Source organism: Gopherus evgoodei, chromosome 3 (genome assembly GCF_007399415.2).
Source record: "Gopherus evgoodei ecotype Sinaloan lineage chromosome 3, rGopEvg1_v1.p, whole genome shotgun sequence".
Taxonomy (NCBI): domain Eukaryota; kingdom Metazoa; phylum Chordata; order Testudines; family Testudinidae; genus Gopherus; species Gopherus evgoodei.
In genome coordinates, this window is record NC_044324.1 from 154,575,875 (window position 1) to 154,595,569 (window position 19,695).

Sequence of the window (19,695 nt, forward strand, 5' to 3'; positions counted from 1 at the left end):
GGCGGCAGATGGTGCAATACGACTGTTAACCATCGTCGTGTTGTGGGTGCTCCTGGCTGACCTCAGTGAGGTTGGTCAGGGGCACCTGGGCAGACGTGGTTGCTGCTGGCCGACCTTGGTGAGGTCGGTCGGGGGCGCCTAGACAAAAATGGGAATGACTCCAGGTCATTCTCTTCTTTAAGTTTCGTCTAATGGAGATTCAGTCCTGCCTGGAATATCATGCCAACTGGAGGCTTCTGCCTCAGGCTGCTCTCCCAGCTGGCCACATCATGCGGTCACACCTACTCCTTGCTCCCATGGCTCATGAATCCTGGACAGTAATTAGGAGCAGTTCAACTATAGGCTGAACAATTGCAGAATGGTGGTAGAATGTGCCTTTTGACATTGAAAAGCTCGCTGGGGCTGTTTGCGGACTAGGCTGTTTGCGATTAGATTAGAAGAGCACAGCAAGGCATTCTGCGCATCACAGAGGCTTTGAAAACCAGTTTCATGACTGGCCAGGTTTCGGTGTGATGGTTGTGTGTGTTTGTCCTTGATGCAAACCCGCCCCTTTGTTGATTTTAATTCCCTGTAAGCCAACCCTATAAGCCATGTCGTGAGTTGAAACTTTTGCATGCGTAAGGACACTTTCATGGAACTTTGTGACTTGCTTTCCCCTGCCCTGAAGCGCAAGAATACCAAGATGTGAGGAGCCTTCACAGTTCACAAGTGCGTGGCGATAGCCCTTTGGAAGCTTGTAACGCCAGACAACTACCAGTCAGTTGGGAATCAATTTTGAAGTGGGCAAATCTACTGTGGTGGCTGCTGTAATCCAAGTAGCCAACACGATCACTGAGCTGCTGCTAACAAGGGTAGTGACTCTGGGAAATGTGCAGGTTATAGTGGATGGCTTTGCTGCAGTGGGATTCCATAACTGTGGTGGAGTGATAGATGGAACTCATATCCCTGTCTTGGGTCTGGACCACCAAGGTATCCAGTACATAAACTGCAAGAGGTACTTTTCAATGGTGCTGCAAGCACTGGTGGATCACAAGGAGCATTTCACCAACATCAACGTGAGATGGTTGGGAAAGGTACATGACACTCGCATCTTTAGGAACTCTGGTCTGTGTGAATGGCTGCAGCAAGGGACTTACTTTCCAGACTGGAAAATAACCATTGGGGATGTTGAAATGCCTATCGTTATCCTTGGGGACCCAGCCTACCCCTTAATGCCAGGGCTTATGAAGCCGTACACAGGCAGCCTGGACAGTAGTCAGGAGCTGTTCAACTATAGGCTGAGCAAATGCAGAATGGTGGTAGAATGTGCATTTGGGTGTTTAAAAGCGCGCTGGTGCAGTTTACTGACTCGGTTAGACCTCAGTGAAACCAGTATTCCTATCATTATTACTGCTTGCTGTGTGCTGTCTGAGAGTAAGGGGGAGACGTTTATGGCAGGGTGGGAGGTTGAGGCAAATCGTCTGGCCACTGATTACGCGCAGCCAGACACCAGGGTGGTTAGAAGAGTGCAGCAGGGCGTGCTGGGCATCAGAGAAACTTTGAAAACCAGTTTCATGACTGGCCATGCTACAGTGTGAGAATTCTGTTTATTTCTCCTTGATGAAAACCCACCCCCTTGGTTCACTCTGCTTCTCTGTAAGCCAGCCGCCCTCCCCTCCCACCTTTGATCTCTGCTTGCAGAGGCAATAAAGTCATTTCAGATTCATGGATTCTTTATTAATTTGTCACGCAATTGGGGGGATAACTGCCAAGGTAGTCTGGGAGGGGTGAGGGAGGAGGGAAGCGCCGGGTGGGGTGGGGGAGGAGGGAAAGACAAGGCCACACTGCACTTCAAAACTTATTGAATGCCAGCTTTCTGTTGCTTGGGCAGTCCCCTGGGGTGGAGTGGTTGGGTGGCTGGAGCCCCCGCTCCCTCCCCCCTGCTGTTCTTGGGTGTCTGGGTGAGGAGGCTATGGAACTTGGGGAGGAGGGCGGTTGGTTACACAGGGGCTGCAGCGGCGGTCTGTGCTCCTGCTGCGTTTCGTGCAGCTCAGCAATGTGCCGGAGAATATCAGTTTGATCCTCCAGTAGCCTAAACATTGCTTCCTGCCTCCTCTCATCATGCTGACGCCACCAATCATCTTGATCCTGCCATCTATCCTCTTGCTCCTGCCACGTGTCTTCATATTCCTTTTGTGCTTTCCTGCACTCTGACAGTGTCTGCCTCCAGGCATTCTGCTGGGCTCTTTCAGTGTGGAAGGACTGCATGAGCTCAGAACTTTTTGTCACAAGTGCGTTTTTTTCGCCTTCTGATCTTCGCTAGCTTCTGGGACGGAGATGATACGGAGAGTGTTGAAACATTTGCAGCTGCGGGAGGGAAAAAAGGGGGAGTAGTATTTACCCCACCGGTGACTCTGCCTCAGGAACCAACCGAAAGGCCCTCTGAGCTGCAAGTGAGGCAACTCGTCGATCACGCGGCAAACCCACTGCCCACACCAGTTGAAGAACTCGAGCAACAGCGGCCGAAAGATAGGCCAGCCACACCTTGGCAGACCGTCTGGATCAAGGAGCTCCAAGCGGCAGCTTCCTTCGAGGACTTTGACTTGCTCATCCGCGAGCTCTCTACAGAGGCTGCATCAAAGAGGGCACCAAACCAAGCGACCACCGGGCCTGCCTTCAGGCGGCCAGTCCCGAATCATACCACCACCTCCAGAGGAGCTAGAAGAAGGAACACCAACCGTCGCTACGACCCGGCAGCAGCCACCAAGATCCAGAAGCTGTACAGAACGAACTGCCTCAAGGCTGTAAGAGAGGTCCTCGATGGCCCCCCGTCCTACTGCACGATCCTGCCCAAGCGCCTCTACAGCTGCTTCCTTGGAGTGTTTGGTGGCATACCCAGGAACGACACGCAGCGCCCGGAGTGCCTCCGCCCCCTGCCCCACATCACCAATACAGGTGACCTAGAGGCTGACTTCACGCCCAAAGAGGTGACAGCCAGGCTTTCCAGAACAGAGAACACCGCGCCCGGAAAGGACGGCATCCCCTACAGCCTGCTCAGGAAGCAAGACCCTGGCTGCTTCGTGCTCTCTGGCATTTTTAACTTGTGCCGGTGCTTTGGCAAGTCTCCCACCTCCTGGAAGAAGGCCATGACTGTCCTGATCCACAAAAAGGGCGAACGAGACTACCCCAGCAACTGGAGACCCATCTCCCTCTGTTCCATGATGTACAAACTGTACGCCAGCTGCCTGGCAGCCAGGATCACGGAGTGGGGAACGGCTGGGGGAGCCATCAGCCCAGCCCAGAAGGGCTTCATGCCATCGGAGGGGTGCTACGAGCACAACTTCCTGCTCCAGATCGTTCTCCAGATGACCAAGAGGGCGCGGAAGCAGTGCACGATAGCGTGGCTTGACCTGTCCAGCGCCTTTGAGTCCATCCCCCACGACCACATCTTCAACACACTACGGGAGTTCGGGATGCCGGAGACCTTCCTTCACCTGAACCGGGAACTCTACGAGGACTGCAGCACCACCATCCGTTCGGTAGAAGTAGAAATCAACGAGATCCCGATCCACAGCGGCGTGAAGCAAGGCTGCCCCCTCAGCCCAATCATCTTCAACCTCGCCATGGAGCCGCTTCTGCGGGCGATCTCGGACTGCGCTGATGGCCTCGACCTGCACTGCGAGAGGGTGAGCGTCTTGGCCTATGCGGATAACCTGGTCCTGATCGCGGAGGACCTTGAGAGGCTCCAGAGCATGCTCAACACCATCGGGGGAGTCTCAGACCGGACGGGACTCCGCTTTAACGCCAAGAAGTGCGCGTCCCTCCACGTCGATGGGAGCAAGAAAGACTCAATGCAGACGACGGAGTTCCAGATCCAGGGCGAGTCCGTTGTTCCCCTGGCAGAAGGGCAGGCGTACCAACACCTCAGCACGCTGATGGGCGTCCGCGTCCGGCAGACCCCTGAGGACACCATCCGGGAGATTCAACAGGATGCTGCTAAGATCAGCACATCCCTGCTGGCACCGTGGCAGAAGATCAACGCCCTCAACACTTTCCTGATCCCCCGCATCGCCTTCGTCTTGAGAGGTTCTGCCGTGGCAAAGGTGCCCCTCAACAAGGCAGACAACACCATCCGGCAGCTGGTTAAGCAGTGGCTGTCCCTGCCCCAGAGAGCCAGCAACGAGCTCATATACATTGCCCAAAGGCACGGTGGTGCCAACATCCCCCGCATGGGTGACCTCTGCGACATCATGGTCGTCACGCACGCCTTCCGCCTCCTGACATGCCCGGACGCCATGGTAAAGAACGTCGCAGTGGCCGCTCTGCACACTGTCATCGAGAAGCGAATTGGCAGGCCTCCGTCCGGCCCGGATGTAACCACTTTCCTGAGCGGCTCCCTAGACGGCGAATTCGCCCGGGACAGGGGCGACATCGCCTCACTGTGGTCCTGCAATGCCACGCGCCGGCTGGGAAAATGATTGGGCTGCCGCTGGGTATGGAGCGAGGAACGACGAGCTGGGAGTCCTGGTGCCGTGGATCGAGACGGAGGGCAACACCATCGTCAGCCCTGGAGCCAGAGGCGTGCTGGAGAAGTCACTGAAGGCCGCTGTCCACACGCTCTACGTGGACACCCTGAGGAAAAAACCCGACCAGGACAAGGCCTTCGAGGTGACCAGCAAGTGGGACTCCAGCAACCACTTTCTCCCCGCGGGCAGCTTCACCCGTTTCGCCGACTGGCGGTTCATACACTGCACCTGACTGAACTGTGTCCCGTTCAACGGAGCCGTCCACCACGGGAACCGAGACAAGCGCTGCAGGAAGTGCGGGTATGCCCTGGAGACCTTGCCCCACGTCCTGTGCAGCTGCAAGCCCCACGCCAGAGCCTGGCAGCTGCGCCACAACGCCGTCCAGGACCGGCTGGTGAAGGCCATTGCCCCACACCTGGGTGAGATCGCAGTCAACCGCACCATCCCCAACACAGACAGACTGCTGCGTCCGGACATCGTCGTCACGGACGAGGAACGGAAAAAGATCATCCTCGTCGACGTGACGATCCCGTTCAAGAACAGGACCCCAGCCTTCCGTGAAGCCCGAGCCCGTAAACTTGAAAAATATGCCCCCTTGGCTGACACCCTGCGGGCAAATAGCTAAAAGGTTTACACCGACGCCCTGATCGTCGGGGCGCTGGGTGCCTGGGACCCCCGTAATGAACGAGTACTTAGGGCCTGTGGGGTGGGCCGTCACTATGCACGGCTCATGAGACGTTTGACGGTCTCGGACACTATCCGGTGGTCTAGGGACATTTACACAGAGCACATCACCAGCCACCGCCAATACCAGGAGTGAGCTGGCGTGGCTTCATGCACCCACGGGGGGGAGGAGGCCTATAAACCCCCCTACTGAACCATATCCCCTGAGCCCTAAACCCACCGAACTGGATTCCACCATGCGAGGGTCATCCTGTCCCTATTACCCGGCCCGCTTACTTATACCCATGACTGCGTGTAATCCACTGCATGAGCGATGTACCCTCACTGCTTCCTTACTGCTTCTTGATCCCACCCACTGTATACCCCGCATTGGGGACCTTACAGACTGTATATGTTATGTGCTAACCAATTTCCAAATACCAGCGTCCCCCTATACTCTGTATGTTGCCCCCAATGACCAGTAACTGACGCTTCAAACTCTTTGTATCATCTTTATTTAAATATTCTCTAATCAACTTTTAAATCTGTTTAAAAAGACACACTTTAGAAAACAACGGGTAGACTCTTTCACTGTGAACCAAAGCTCTTAACATTACATAGCACATGCGTTTTCTTTACAAGGTTGCATTTTGCCTCTTATTTTGAGGGCCTGCCGGTTTGGTGTGAGAGATCACACACGCAGGGCCGACAGGCAACAGAATTTGGCTTGCAGGCAGACGTGGTAAGCCACAGTCTTTTGGCTTCTTTAACCTTCATAATGTGGGGATGGTTTCAAACAGTAATGTCCTCATTTCCCATACCAGGCACCCATTGGGTTGGCTATTTAAAACGAGGGGCTGCAGTTTTCGGGTTAATGTGCAGCACAAACCCAACTAATCACCCCCCCCCCACACACACCCAATTCTCTGGGTTGTTCGCTTCACCCCTCCCCCCACCATGTGGCTAACAGATGATTTCTCTTAACCCACAATTAAAGAGCCCAGAAGGAACAGCCACCTCTGAATGTCCCCTTTTATAAAATTCCCCTATTTCAACCAGGTGACCCTGGGAGTACATCCAGGAGAGCCCATCACTGAGATGTCCCTGGAGGAGTTCTGCTCCATCCCCATACATGTTTACAGACTTTTCCAGTAGCTATACTGGCTGCCAGTGCATCCTAAGTGTTCAGGGTAAATTAATCATTAACCACACTTGCTTTTAAACCATGTATTATATTTACAAAGTTACACTCACCAGAGGTCCCTTCACCTTCAAGGTCTGGAAGCCCACCTTGGGTGGGTTGGGAGGGTACTAGATCCAGGATGAAAAACAGTTCCTGGCTGTTGGGGAAAATGCTTTTTCCACTTGCTTGCTGTGCGCTATCTTCAACCTCCTCCTCATCTTCCTCGTCCCCAAAATCCACATCCTTGTTGCGTGAGAATCTATTGACAGAGTCCACACACAGGGGTGGGGGAGTTGTACGGGCACCCCCTAGAATGGCAAGCAGCTCATCATAGAAGCGGTATGTCGGGGCTCTGACCAGGAGTGGCTGTTTGCCTCTCAGGTTCTTTGGTAGGCTTGCCTGAGCTCCTTAAGTTTCATGTGGCACTGCTTTGGGTCCCTCTTATAGCCTCTGTGCTTCATGCCCTTGGAGATTTTTTCAAATATTCTGGCATTTTGTCCTTTGGAATGGAGTTCTGATAATATGGATTCATCTGCACATATAGCAATCAGATCCAGTATCTCCCGTCCGGTCATGCTGGAGCTCTTTTGTGATTCTGGGATTCCATGGTCACCTGTGCTGATCAGCTTGCCACGCTGGCCAAACAGGAAATGAAATTCAAAAGTTCGTGTGGCTTTTCCTGTCTACCTGGCCAGTGCATCTGAGTTGAGAGTGGTGTCCAGAGCAGTCACAATGGAGCACTCTGGGATAGCTCCTGGAGGCCAATACTGTTGAATTGCATCCACACTACCCCAAATTCGACCCAGTAGGGTCAATTTCAGCGCTAATCCCCTCATCGGGGAGGAGTACAGAAATCGATTTTAAGAGCCTTTTAAGTTGACAAAAATGGCTTTATTGTGTGGATGGGTGCAGGGTTAAATTGATCTAACACTGCTAAATTTGACCTAAACTCGTAGTGTAGACCAGGGCTAAGTTTCCATGATGGGTACAGTTTTAAATATTCATAAATTGAGGACTGAACTAGTCAGAGCTCAGGTAGGGAGAAGCTATAAAATTGGAGTATGAGACCACCCACGTGAACTAAGTGGATTCTCCTGATGAAATACATGATGTTGTCTTCTGGAGTCAGAGACTGGGTCTCAATGCCTATGATGACTTTTGTCAGTGTCTTGCACACAGTAGTATAGCCCCTTAGTATTCCCAGAGGATCAAGCCCTGAGTAGAGTACATGACCTATTGTGCTGTATTTATAAAGCTTGACCTCAAAATTTAATGTTTTTCCCCTGAATTTTTCTTTATATAGAAAAGCAACCTTTAACTCAAAGTTTTTGATAGTGGCTCAGTCATGGAGTCAGCATATTTATTTTTTTATTTAAATGTTTTGAGAGATTTTAAGAAGTTTAGGCCTTAACATATTTTGTGTTAAATTCAGATTTCATTTTAAACATTAGAGGGGTAGCTGTGTTAGTCTGGATCTGTAAAAAGAGACAGAGTCTTATGGCACCTTATGGACTAACAGATGTATTGGAGCATAAGCTTTCGTGAGTGAATACCCACTTCGTCGGATGCATGTAGTGGAAATTTCAAGAGGCAGGTATAAATATGCAGGCAAGAATCAGTCTAGAGATAACGAGGTTAGTTCAATCAGGGAGGATGAGGCCCTCTTCTAGCAGTTGAGGTGTGAACACCAAGGGAGGAGAAACTGCTTTTGTAGTTGGTTAGCCATTCAGTCTTTTTGTTTAATCCTTAGCTGATGGTGTCAAATTTGCAAATGAACTAAAGCTCAGCAGTTTCTCTTTGGAGTCTGGTCTTGAAGTTTTTTTGCTGCAGGATGGCTACCTTTAAATCTGCTATTGTGTGTTCGGGGAGGTTGAAGTGTTCTCCTTTTGGTTTTTGTATATTGCCATTCCTAATATCTGACTTGTGTCCATTTATTCTTTCACGTAGTGACTGTCCAGTTTGGCCAATGTACATAACAGAGGGGCATTGCTGGCACATGATGACATATATTACATTGGTGGACATGCAGGTGAATGAACCGCTGATGACGTGGCTGATCCAGTTAGGTCCTGTGATGGTGTTGCTGGTGTAGATATGTGGGCAGAGTTGGTATCAAGGTTTGTTGCATGGATTGGTTCCTGAGTTAGTTACTATGGTGCAGTGTGTGCTTGCTGGTGAGAATATGCTTAAGGTTGGTTGGTTGTCTGTGGACGAGGACTGGGCTGCCTCTCAGGGCCTGTGAAAGCGAGAAGTCGTTGTCCAGGATGGGTTGTAGATAACTGATAATGTGTTGGAGAGGTTTTAGCTGAGAACTGTAGGTGATGGCCAGTGGAATACTGTTGGTTTCTTTATTGGGCTTGTCTTGCAGCAGGAAGCTTCTGGTACATGTCTGGCTCTGTTGATTTTTTTCCTTATTTCCTCGTGTGGGTATCGTAGTGTTGAGAATGCTTGGTGAAGATCTTGTAGGTGTTGGTCTCTGTCTGAGGGGTTGGTCTCTGTCTGCGGTTGTACCTCAGTGCTTGGTTGTAAACAATGGCTCGTGTGGTGTGTACAGGATGGAAGCTGGAGGCATGTGGGTAGGTATAGCGGTCCGTGGGCTTTTGGTGTAGGGTGGTGTTAACATGACCATCACTTACTTGTACCATGGTGTCTAGGAAATGGACCTCCCATGTAGATTGTTCCAGGCTGAGGTTGATGGTGGGGTGGAAGCTGTTGAAATCATGGTGGAATTCTTCCAGAGTCTCCTTCCCATGGGTCCAGATGCTGAAGATGTCATCAGTGTAGCATAGGTAGAGAAGGGGCGTGAGTGGACGAAAGCTGAGGAAGCGTAGTTCCAGGTCAGCCATAAAAATGTTGGCATATTGTGGGGCCATGCGGGTACCCATAGCGGTGCCACTGATCTGGAGGTACCAAATTTGAAATAATTGTGTGTGAGGATAAAGTCACAGAGCTCAGCAACCAATTGTGCTGTGGCATCATCAGTGATGATATATTTTTAAAGAAAAAACCTGATTATAATTTAAATTAACAAAATAAAATCTGATTTTTACACTTTTTCAAAAAAAAGTCAATTTATATCCACCCGGCTACCAGCTTGCAGCATTGACTGACCTGTTTATGCTTTCCATGTGCCCCTGCTATGCCAGGGAGGTAGGCTTTAGTGGGGAGTGAGAGAGGGTTTTGGTGGCATAAGGAGGCATGAGGCTAGAGGAGTGAGTCAGATTTGGGGTACAAGGAAGTGACCAGAATGGTGGAGAGATGAGGGCAGAGAGGTTAGCAAAACAGGGATGTATGCAGGTCAGGCGGGAGTGGTGTGTGGGGGAGGAGGTGTGTGTGTTTGCGCCAAGGCATTGACACATGCTGGGCTTTCTGGTGTACCAGGTGGCAGCACCAGTGAAGAAATGTCTATATGGCAAGGCAGGGGGTGGAGAAAATATCTTTTACTGGATTTTGAAGTCTAGTTTTCCAGACAGTGGCATGAATTCTGACATGACTGGGGTGGGTAGCTGGCTGAGGGGGTAATCAGAACGATGTGACTTCAGTTAATTATAAAAATTGACAAGATTACAGATGTTTTGTGATATTAGAAAGAAGTTGGAATTAACTTTCAAATGGTATAAGCATTTGTTTTGAGTTATGGTGGGTCATGAGCTACTGGGCTGTAAAACAGTATCCGCCTTCACTAGTCTCTTGTGTAAGAGTTTTTGACGATTGGGCCAGAATTGTGTAATGTAAGTTCTGGAACTTGAACCAGAATAATTTTCAATTATTGCCAAGATAGAGGAAAAAACCCAGTTGTTTTTTTCACTCCAGCAATACTGGTTGCTGTACACTGCTTTAAGGTCCTCAATTTAATTCCAGTAATATTATTATATAAAGTGGATAATGAAGTATTGCTTCCTGAAACGTTAGTAAGTACCACCAGAACAAAGGGCAAAGTTAATTCCTGATGTAACTGCACTGATGTCAATGTAAGTTTACCAAGGCACAATCTGTTGTATAAGCAGACTTCCCCCATGTGATATCCTGTTAGATGCTCTTCTGGAACTGTTATACTTAATAACAGGCTCCATTTTGCTTTTAGGATATTTAATAATACTGGGATTAAATTTTATACTTTGAAAAACTGCAGATTGTTCGGTGACAGGTTTCAGAGGGGTAGCCATGTTAGTCTGTATCAGTAAAAACAACAAGGGGTCCTTGTGGCACCTTAGAGACTACAATTTATTTGGGCATAAGCTTTTGTGGGCTGTAACCCACTTCATCAAATGCATGGAGTGAAAAATACAGTCATCAGGTATAAACATACAGCACATGAAAAGATGGAAGTTGTCTTACCAAGTGGGGGGTTAGTCTTAAAGGGGCCAATTTAATCATGGTGGATGTTGCCCATTCCCAACAGTTGACAAGAAGGTGTGACTATCAACAGAGGGAGACTTACTTTTTGTAGTGACCCAGCCACTCCTAGTCTTTACTCAGGCCTAATTTGATGGTGTCAAGTTTGCAAATTAATTCCAAGTTTGCAGTTTCTTGTTGAATTCTGTTTTTGAAGATTTTTTGAAGAATAACAGACTTAAAAGTCACCATTCTTCAACAAAAATCAAAAACCTTCAACAAGAAACTGCAGAACTGGAATTAATTTGTAAACTTGACACCATCAAATTAGGCCCGAGTAAAGACTGGGAGTGGCTGGGTCACTGTTCTTATAAATAAAAATAAACTGTTCTTAAACCCACTCATCTGTATTTTGTTTTAAATTTAAATTTAACTTGTGACTCTCTCTTAAAAAAAATAAAAAATTGAAAAAGGGTCTGATGGTTCCCCCTCAGATATTTATTCATGTAATTGTCTGGAAGATAAACCAGAAAAGCTTTACTACTTACTGCACTACGAAAGGGAGAATTTCTGGTGTTTTTTATAATATTGCTTGAAAATAAGAATGTATGCAAAGTTTAGCTTTAAGTTGCTTTTCTAAAAGACACTCTTTGTAATATAAAACCCCTGCTTGTTTGCCTGTAAGACCATTGGCCAGAGATCCACATACTGCTTGTTAGCTGAGATGGCAGCAGAAGTGTGGAGCTGGTAGCTGAGCTCCTCACTGCCCCTACTAATGCAACAGGGAATGGGTGATGGGGGGGAGGGTAGCTGAAGGGCTGTGAGGAATAAAGCTGCCAGCTCCACTCCTTCTGCTGAAGCCCAGCCAACTACAGATATGCTGACGAAACACCTGTGGCTCATCAGAGCAGGGCTTGTAGCTGGCAAACAACTAGTAGTTCTCTAGCTGAGGAATTCCAGAGCTGGAGGTGAGAGGGGGATGCTGTGATGGATTTTGGGGATGGGGCAGAGTATGCAGCCTCAACTGGATTTCCACTGCAGGATTGCCAGATGTGGACCTGCAAGCTGGACTGTGTGATGGGGCAAAGACGGAGCAGTTAGTATTGGAGTGGTGTGGCTAGGGGGCTCTCTCTGGTATTGGGGAGATATTAAATATGCTGAAAGTATGATGAGAGGCGCAAAGGAGACTCTCAGCTGGTGATTTAAAGAGGTTAGCCAGCTGAGGTAGTTACCTTCTGATAGCTGTAAAAGGTGACAGCTCTGTTGTAATCACTGTGAGGCAACCCTAGTGTAGACACAATAGCAAACCTTACACTAGTTGAAGTTGGCAAATGTAGATGCACTCAATCTTATTTTGCATTAACAGAAGCAAAAACAATTGAGCATTATAATGCAGACAAGGCCTTGGTTTCTTGAATGACTGTTTGGTTCAAAACCGGTTATAGAAAATGAAGGTTAGGTCTGTAATAAATTGCCTTCAGGTGAGGATGCTGTGACCTATGCATGTATATAGATACACTACAGATTTTGTGGTGGGATTCTTATGTATCTTATCTGAGGTCTGTATCTCAAGAGGAAGATTACCAAAAGGTTGAAAAATATATTCCCCTAAAATAAATGATTCCCTGTTCTTAAAATCAAAAATGAGTTTTTTTTAAAGAGGGGGAAACAATATAGCATATACAGTTGCAGATATGGGGAGGCCCAGGTGCCCTACTGCTCCTCCTGGACTGCTCTTCCCAGACCACTGCTTTGGGTCAGAGCCCAGGACCAGCTGCCTGGGGCTTCCCGAACAGTGGCTGATGCGGCTGGTCCCTGGGCCGCCCTAGCTGCTGGGGAGGCCCTGGGGTCAGCTACTGCAGCTCTGGAAGTCACAGAGGTCCCGGAAAGTCATGGGATCTGTGACTACTGTGACCTTCATGAAAGACTTGCAGCCTTACCTGTAGTACGTAGTCTTCATTTCTAACACACAAGGTAGCCTCCTACATTAAATTGATTTTACTTGCATACGTCAATCTGACACAGACATCTTCCATCAATGCTTTCCTTTTCAGAAACTAATTTAATCTATCATGTAGAGCATGTCATTTGTTTGAGAGTCAAGTCTCAAAGTTCTTAGCAATACTGTAATTCTTACACCTTGCTTCAGACACTTTGGAATTAGATCCTAATGGTGAGAGACTTTTAAAGCTGTTTTTTTGTAAGGAAAGAGTACTTTCCTGAATGTGGAAAGAGAGTCTGGTATGTTTTACGATTTGCAGCTACAAAGGGGATTTCCACATGGCATGCACAGTCTCTTAACTGTAGTTTTCCTGTGAGCTAGTTGCTTTGTGTTTATAATTTTTTTAATGATTTACAATTACTACAATGAATTTTAATCTAGGACTTGTACATGAGGATGGTTAAATAGGTTTAGTTACATCTTAAACTTTATAACCAAACATATTTTTCACCTTCCTACGTGATTTCTAGTTAGCTGGGGGGAAATTTCTGGCGCGCATGCCCTAAAAGCACAGAACAAGGAAAAATTTAACTGAACAATCTTCACAAAAAGAAATAGAAAATGACTCCTGCAGTTTAGCCCCCTAGAAACTGCTTGTTGGTGAATCCGTGGTGCATAGTTGATTCTGTATGATCTGTCCTGAGAGAGGACTGTCAATCCTTGCTCTCTGTCAATGGTTGTCTCCCTTGATTAGTAGAACCGTCATTGCATCCATAAAAATTCTCACTTCTCATTGCAGGCAGACATAGGTGACCCTGATAGCAAGTGCCTGCATGCTGACTTTCTCCCTGTTGCTGAAGTAAATTATTCTATAATGTGTAGTTGGTATACTCCAACTAGGAGTCGTCATATGCATAGAATTGATTTAGGCATTAACGTACCAACTTCTATTATTAATAATACTAAAGTACCTGCAGTCTACAGCTCACAAAGCACTTTATAAACATTTGTGAATGAAACTTGATATCTCTATGATGCAGGAACATTTAATTCTCATTTTTACAAATGGAGGCACAGACGTTATGTGATGACTTACAGAAGATCATTTGAATGCCCTAGTTGTTGGTGGGGGCCACTGGGAGAGTAGTAGTAGTAGCTGACTGGCCAACAGTTCACATCTCTTATGGGGAGGTGGGGCAATCAGCACTTACTGGCCATCTGATCTCCCCCAGCAGTGCCCCTATGACCTTGTGTGATGTCTTTGGGAGGGTGAGGAAGAAACATGTTTTGTAGGGCTTGGGATACACATATCTCTGTTGTTTTCTCGCCCTGGCCCTGGCCTTCCAGTCTCATATCTTCTTGGGTGCTACATCCCCCGAATCTCACTTGTCTTCATTGCTGCAGCTTAATTGATAAGCAACTTTATTGGGGAGGAAGCTCTTTTTTCTATAACAAGGAAGTAAAGGGATTTAATATGGACCAAAGTACAAGTATTTTTAACAAAGACTAAAGATTGGTCTTTTATATTTATATAAATATGGTAGTTGCACTCAAAACAGTTTATCAACAACTCTTTCATTTTAGAAAACTAATGCGCTGAACTTAAATAAGCCCTCTAACTCAAAAATGTCAGAATATTTTACAAGGATCATTTCCTTGTTACTGTTATCCAGCAAAGTGAAAACTGTCCAAGACACCTTCTCAGTTAGACAACTTCTGATTTAAGAGACTGTTCCAGACATGTTCAGCATGAAATGTTGGATGAAATGTTCTGCCTGGATGAAAAATAAGAGCATAAATGGTAAAATTCAATTATTGGAAGGCTTACCTCTCTGTTAAGCTGTTGATATTTTCCCTGAGCATTTACTTAGCATAGTTGTCAGTGTAGCTTTTCATTTTGGAGGTGGTATCTCCCTTGATTTATTTTTGTTTCTGGTAGGTGGAAGTGAGAATTACTATCTAGTTGAAAATTTAGTAATGATAACTTTGAATCATTTGTAATTTTTCAAGGTTTAGTTAACTAATACTCTTTTTGTCTAACAGTCATTTTAAAATTGTAATTAAATATGGAACTTTAATAGGATTGAGCTACAACTTCAGAGTATTCTCTAAACTCTTAACAAACTCTCCCTGTGCATATACATCATTTTGAAAGCAAAGTATGAATGTCAGGAACCACATCACCTTCTGTGTTGTAAATACGTCCTCTTTGTGTTTTGTGTAGATTAGTAGTTTTCAACCTATTTACCATTATGTGCCTCATATGCAGCTCTCTATATATTATGTGGGCCACAACCACATAATATATATACTACCTGCATAGGTGCTGATTCCGTGAGGCGGGAAAAAAAAATGTGGATGCTCAGCTCCCACCAACCATAGCTGTTAGGCAGCACTGTTGATCAACCAATCGAGGGCACTGCCAAACAGCCGTTTGGCGGCTTGGGAGAGAGCAGAGACCAGCAGTGAGAGGTGGGCAGAGGCCTTGGGGATGGGGCACAGTGTGGGTGGGAAGAGGCGGAATGCAGACAGGGGACCTCAGGGCAAAGCAGGGGTGGAACCCCCCTGGGGAAAAGTAAAATTTGGTACATATAATAATAATAATTATTATTATTTATTATTATGATTAATAATAAAAGGGTTTAGTATTTGTTATGACAGCCCTGCCCACCTGCTGCTAGTGATCCTAGTGCCGAGTAGCCTGCTCCAGCTGGAGTAATTGGACCTGTGATGCTGCATGGTGAGGGGGTGCTGAGCACCTGGCCTCTTGTTGCTGCAGGGCCCGATCCTGCAGGAGGGTTGGTGAGGGCGATGCCACTCAGCCTGATCCTGCTCGGGGGAAGGGGCCCGATGCTGGGCCCAATCCTGTGCTGTGCCATTTTTTGCAGCACCCTCCCCCGCCCCCTTCTCTGCTCCCAGGGTAGGTTCCCCTCCTGTCGTACCCTAGTTATGGCCCTGAGGAAGTCACAAGGGCCACAGATGTGTGCTGATTGGCCACATGTTGAGAATACTAGTGTAAAGAGAGTCTGTCTTTCCTCTTTTATGTTTGTTACATTTTAAACTCACACATGCACTTGGGGCTATGGAACAGAAAATGCTGAAACCACTAGCAGCTTGTTACTTCAATTTGAGTAGACTGTATTGGCTTTGCTGGCAGAGTTTGACCTTGATGTGGTGTAGTACAAAGTAGATTTTTACAGAAAAAGCTAACATTAAAGAAAATCCCTCCCCCCCATGAATCAGAGCTGAATTTTAAAGTGCTTTAAAATCTCTTCTATGATCAGTAGAAAACTCTTGTATCGTGTCTCCCCCCCTCTTTCCTCGTGCCCCCCCCCCAAAAAAAAAAAAAAAGATTTCTAGACTGGCTTTTCTCAGTCATGAAAACTTGAAGCAGTCTGGTGGAAGGGTAAGTGCTGCTTATGTTGAAGGTAATATGCTACAAGCTGTTAAAAATCTGTAGGATCCCTGGGTTCCTATGAGCAATGCTTTGTTTATATTAACTAAAATATCTGGTCCAGGCTGATTATACAAGTGACATAGGCAATTTTTTAAGCAGGTCACAAACTGAGTAATTTTGAATGAGTTAATAGTCTTTATCAGAGGTGTGAGATACCCCCCCCACACAAAGGTATATAACATTTAATATATTTGGCATATAGTGCAATGTGTTGCTTTCTAAAGGCAAAAGTATTTACTTTTGTGTCAGGGATAAGTCTGGTAGAGATGGTTTAGTAATAGCCAGAGAAGGGGATGAGTTCCACCAAAGATGAGAGAGAACCTGTTTCCTTCAATTGAAACATTGTTGGTAGTTATATTAAATATATGAGAGCCAGAGATAAGGCATTCTCAGTTCGGGTCTGGTGGTGGAATGAATTTTTAGTAGAGATGATTAATTTAGAGTTTGACTCCCTTGAGGTCAAGCTGCAATATTTTCCTCTTTGGTAAAGTTTTCCTCCATAATCAAAATAACGTTTACAGGCACATCTCTCTTCCCCCAAATTAAAGATACCTACTCTTAGCAAAGCTTTTTATAATGCAAGAGCTGAACACTCTATTAAAAGCAACCTGGGACTTTGCTATGCAATCTAATAATTATGGTGATGGGGACTTGAACAAAATGTTAAAATACATTGCAATGAAAGTATCATATAAAACATGGTATGGTAAAAAAAGGTTTTATTCTGAGTTTCTAATAGCTGCATTGCTCTTGAGTGATGTGAGGTTGTGAATTTTCCAGACATCCCAAATGTTATAACTGTCATACCATATTAAACCATCATGTATCCTTTACATGCCATACCTTGTAAACAAAAGCTATTTGATTATGTTTGAGTCTTCAAATATTTTTACTGAAGCTATATTTTGTAACCCTTCTGCCTCTAAAGTTAGATTTTGTTAGTATAATGATTTAGCAGGCCAGGCTTCAGAGAGAGAAATTAATTATAAATACATTTCACAAATCTTTAAATAACATAAAATTACTCTTCTGTACATAATGCCATAATAATAAGATCTGATACTTAGAATTCTGCTATGGCTAAATGCAGAAATCGAATACCTTTGGATGGGCAGATCACTTAATTCTTTCTAATGGCATAAAAAGCTTCCATTTCTGCACTGATATTCTGTAAGATATCAAGCTTCAAATTAGTTACTGGCCTGTGACTGAGTATTGTACATCCTGGAAATCAAGCCAATAGAATATTTTTTTTGAGAGAGAAAAAAGATGGAAACACTTTTTGCATGCAGTTGCATTTTGTTTTCAGTGGGACTCGCTCTAGGCACTAGCAAACCAAGCGCATGCTTGGGGTGGCACAATTCCAGGGGCGGCATTCCAGCCACCCCCTAACCCCTCCCCCCCCCTTTTTTTTCCTTCAGCAGTTGTGCTCTCGGAAGTTGATTTTTTTCTGGGATTTTTTTGGCTTGGGGCTGCAAAAATCTAAGAGCCTGGCCCTGGTTTTCAGTGGATGCTGTTTGAGGCTCAGAGGATGAGTACAGGTTAAGAAGGCAGTAAAGGTAATATATCACCCTTTTTTGTGTTTAGGTATGTGTATATATAGGTATTGGTGTGTGTGTATTCCACCCTCCCTGCACACACATATATACAATGTATACTACATGTGGTTTTCTCTTAGAGCAGTGTTTCCCAAACTGGGGTTTGCAAACCTTTGGGGGTTTGTGAAATGTACCGGGGAGTCTCAGAAAAAATTCCATAATGGCAGACAGAGACATCCCTAGGAACCTTAGGCACGGGGGCCTGGCAGCCTGAGCCCCGTGACCATGACTTCCTGGTGGAACATAACCTTTGTTTGGATCAGTACACTAAAACCAATATAACTGCACACCTAACAGGACTTTGCGCAACGTTCATGCAATACTTTCCAGCTGTGTCAGGTGGTGATAACTGTATTTGCAACCCCTTTGATGATGCCGCTTTCTCAATGCAGATATTGAGCACTGAGGAAAAAGAGAAATTGATTGAGATCTCATGTAATTACGAACTGAAAAAGAGTTTCAGAAATCTGTCACTGATCAACTTTTGGCTGAGTTTAAGATGGCAGAAAAAGTTAGGATAGTTTTGTTACCGTTTTCAACAACATACTTATGCAAGAAAGTATTTTCCTTATATGCACATCTAAAAACCAAATACAGAAGCAGACTCAGTGCTGAACCAGACCTGAGACTTTCTTTCTCCGATGGTTCCGGGCTTCCAAGAACTATGCAGATCAACGCAAGTGCATCCATCACAGTCAGGAGATTTAAACTTCAAGACTCCGTATAAGAAATGGAAAGGGGAGTGGATATTTTTTGCTGTTTCTAAAATTAAATAGGCTGCTAGTGTTGTTTTTAAAATTATGAAGAACAAGTTTAAGCTTTGTTGTCGTTGTGTGTTGTTTGCCTGGACTGCTCAAGACCCGAATGCTTGTGGGAGGAATTCTTTATTTGAGTTGGCTTCTTAAATAACTTCATGCTGTTTCACGTCTGGTACTCCTTGATGAAACATGTAGGAGGCTTAATCAAAATGATAATGAACTACAGAGGTGAAATCTTGGAAGAGTGTTGCCATTTCCATAATGTAATCAAATTAATATGTAATGATAAATAATGTAATAATAAATAATATGTAATAGTGTCGTAAAAAAACCAAATTATTTCTCAGATTACTGCTTCTATAATTTATGGTCCGATAAGGGAGAAAATCCCTGGAAATATTCATTTTTAGGATGGGGTACGTGAGATTTGATATTTTCCTGAAAGGGGTTCATGGGTTATTAAAGTTTGGGAACCGCTGTCTTAGCGGATATCCTCTTGTGTTCTGCTGAACACAACAAGCACAAATGGCATCCCTCTGAATCATCAGATTCTCTGCTGGCTATGGTTTACAAGGAGACAAGTAATAGTTTAAGGGTGTGAAAACACCACATCTATGAGACATCACTATTGGTTACTGAACCTTCAGATGTCCACCTGCCATGGTGTAGTATTGCTTCATCGAGAAGGAAGAATTTATCACTGATGTGGTTGATAGCAGCTTCCTGGAAGGATGGCAAAGAGGCAGTCCTGAGAGAGAGAGACAGACAGACACTGGAGAAGTCAAAATTTTGAGTACAGATCTTAAAATTAGAGGTACACCTCTACCCTGATATAACACAAATTTGAATATAACATGGTAAAGCAGTGCTTGGGGGAGCTGCACACTCCGATGGATCAAAGCAAGTTCGATATAACGCGTTTTCACCTATAACGCGCTAAGATTTTTTGGCTCCCAAGGACAGCATTATATTGGGGTAGAGGTGTACTGTGTATTACTCTTATTTACAGCATTTAAGGCCATATTATGTATGCTCTGCTTAATGCAGTTCTCTTAATTCTTCATACTTTGTTTTCTCTTTTAATTCATTACTCCATATCCTATTTTCTGTCACAACCAGCTGTAGTGTGCTGGAGCAGTACCAAAGAACACTGGAAGCCAAAATACGCTTACATTCTGAGGCCAAGAAAGTGCAGATGAGGTCACCCTGGAGAAGCTGGCTTTGCCAATAGAAAACCACCTGAAAATGAACAGT

General features: G+C 45.6%; 1 protein-coding gene across 2 annotated transcripts in view; it reads left to right on the forward strand.

Moving 5' to 3' along the window:
* PRKD3 (protein kinase D3) overlaps window positions 1–19,695 on the forward strand; it is a 94,969-nt gene that overhangs the window by 27,852 nt on the left and 47,422 nt on the right. The window lies entirely within an intron of this gene.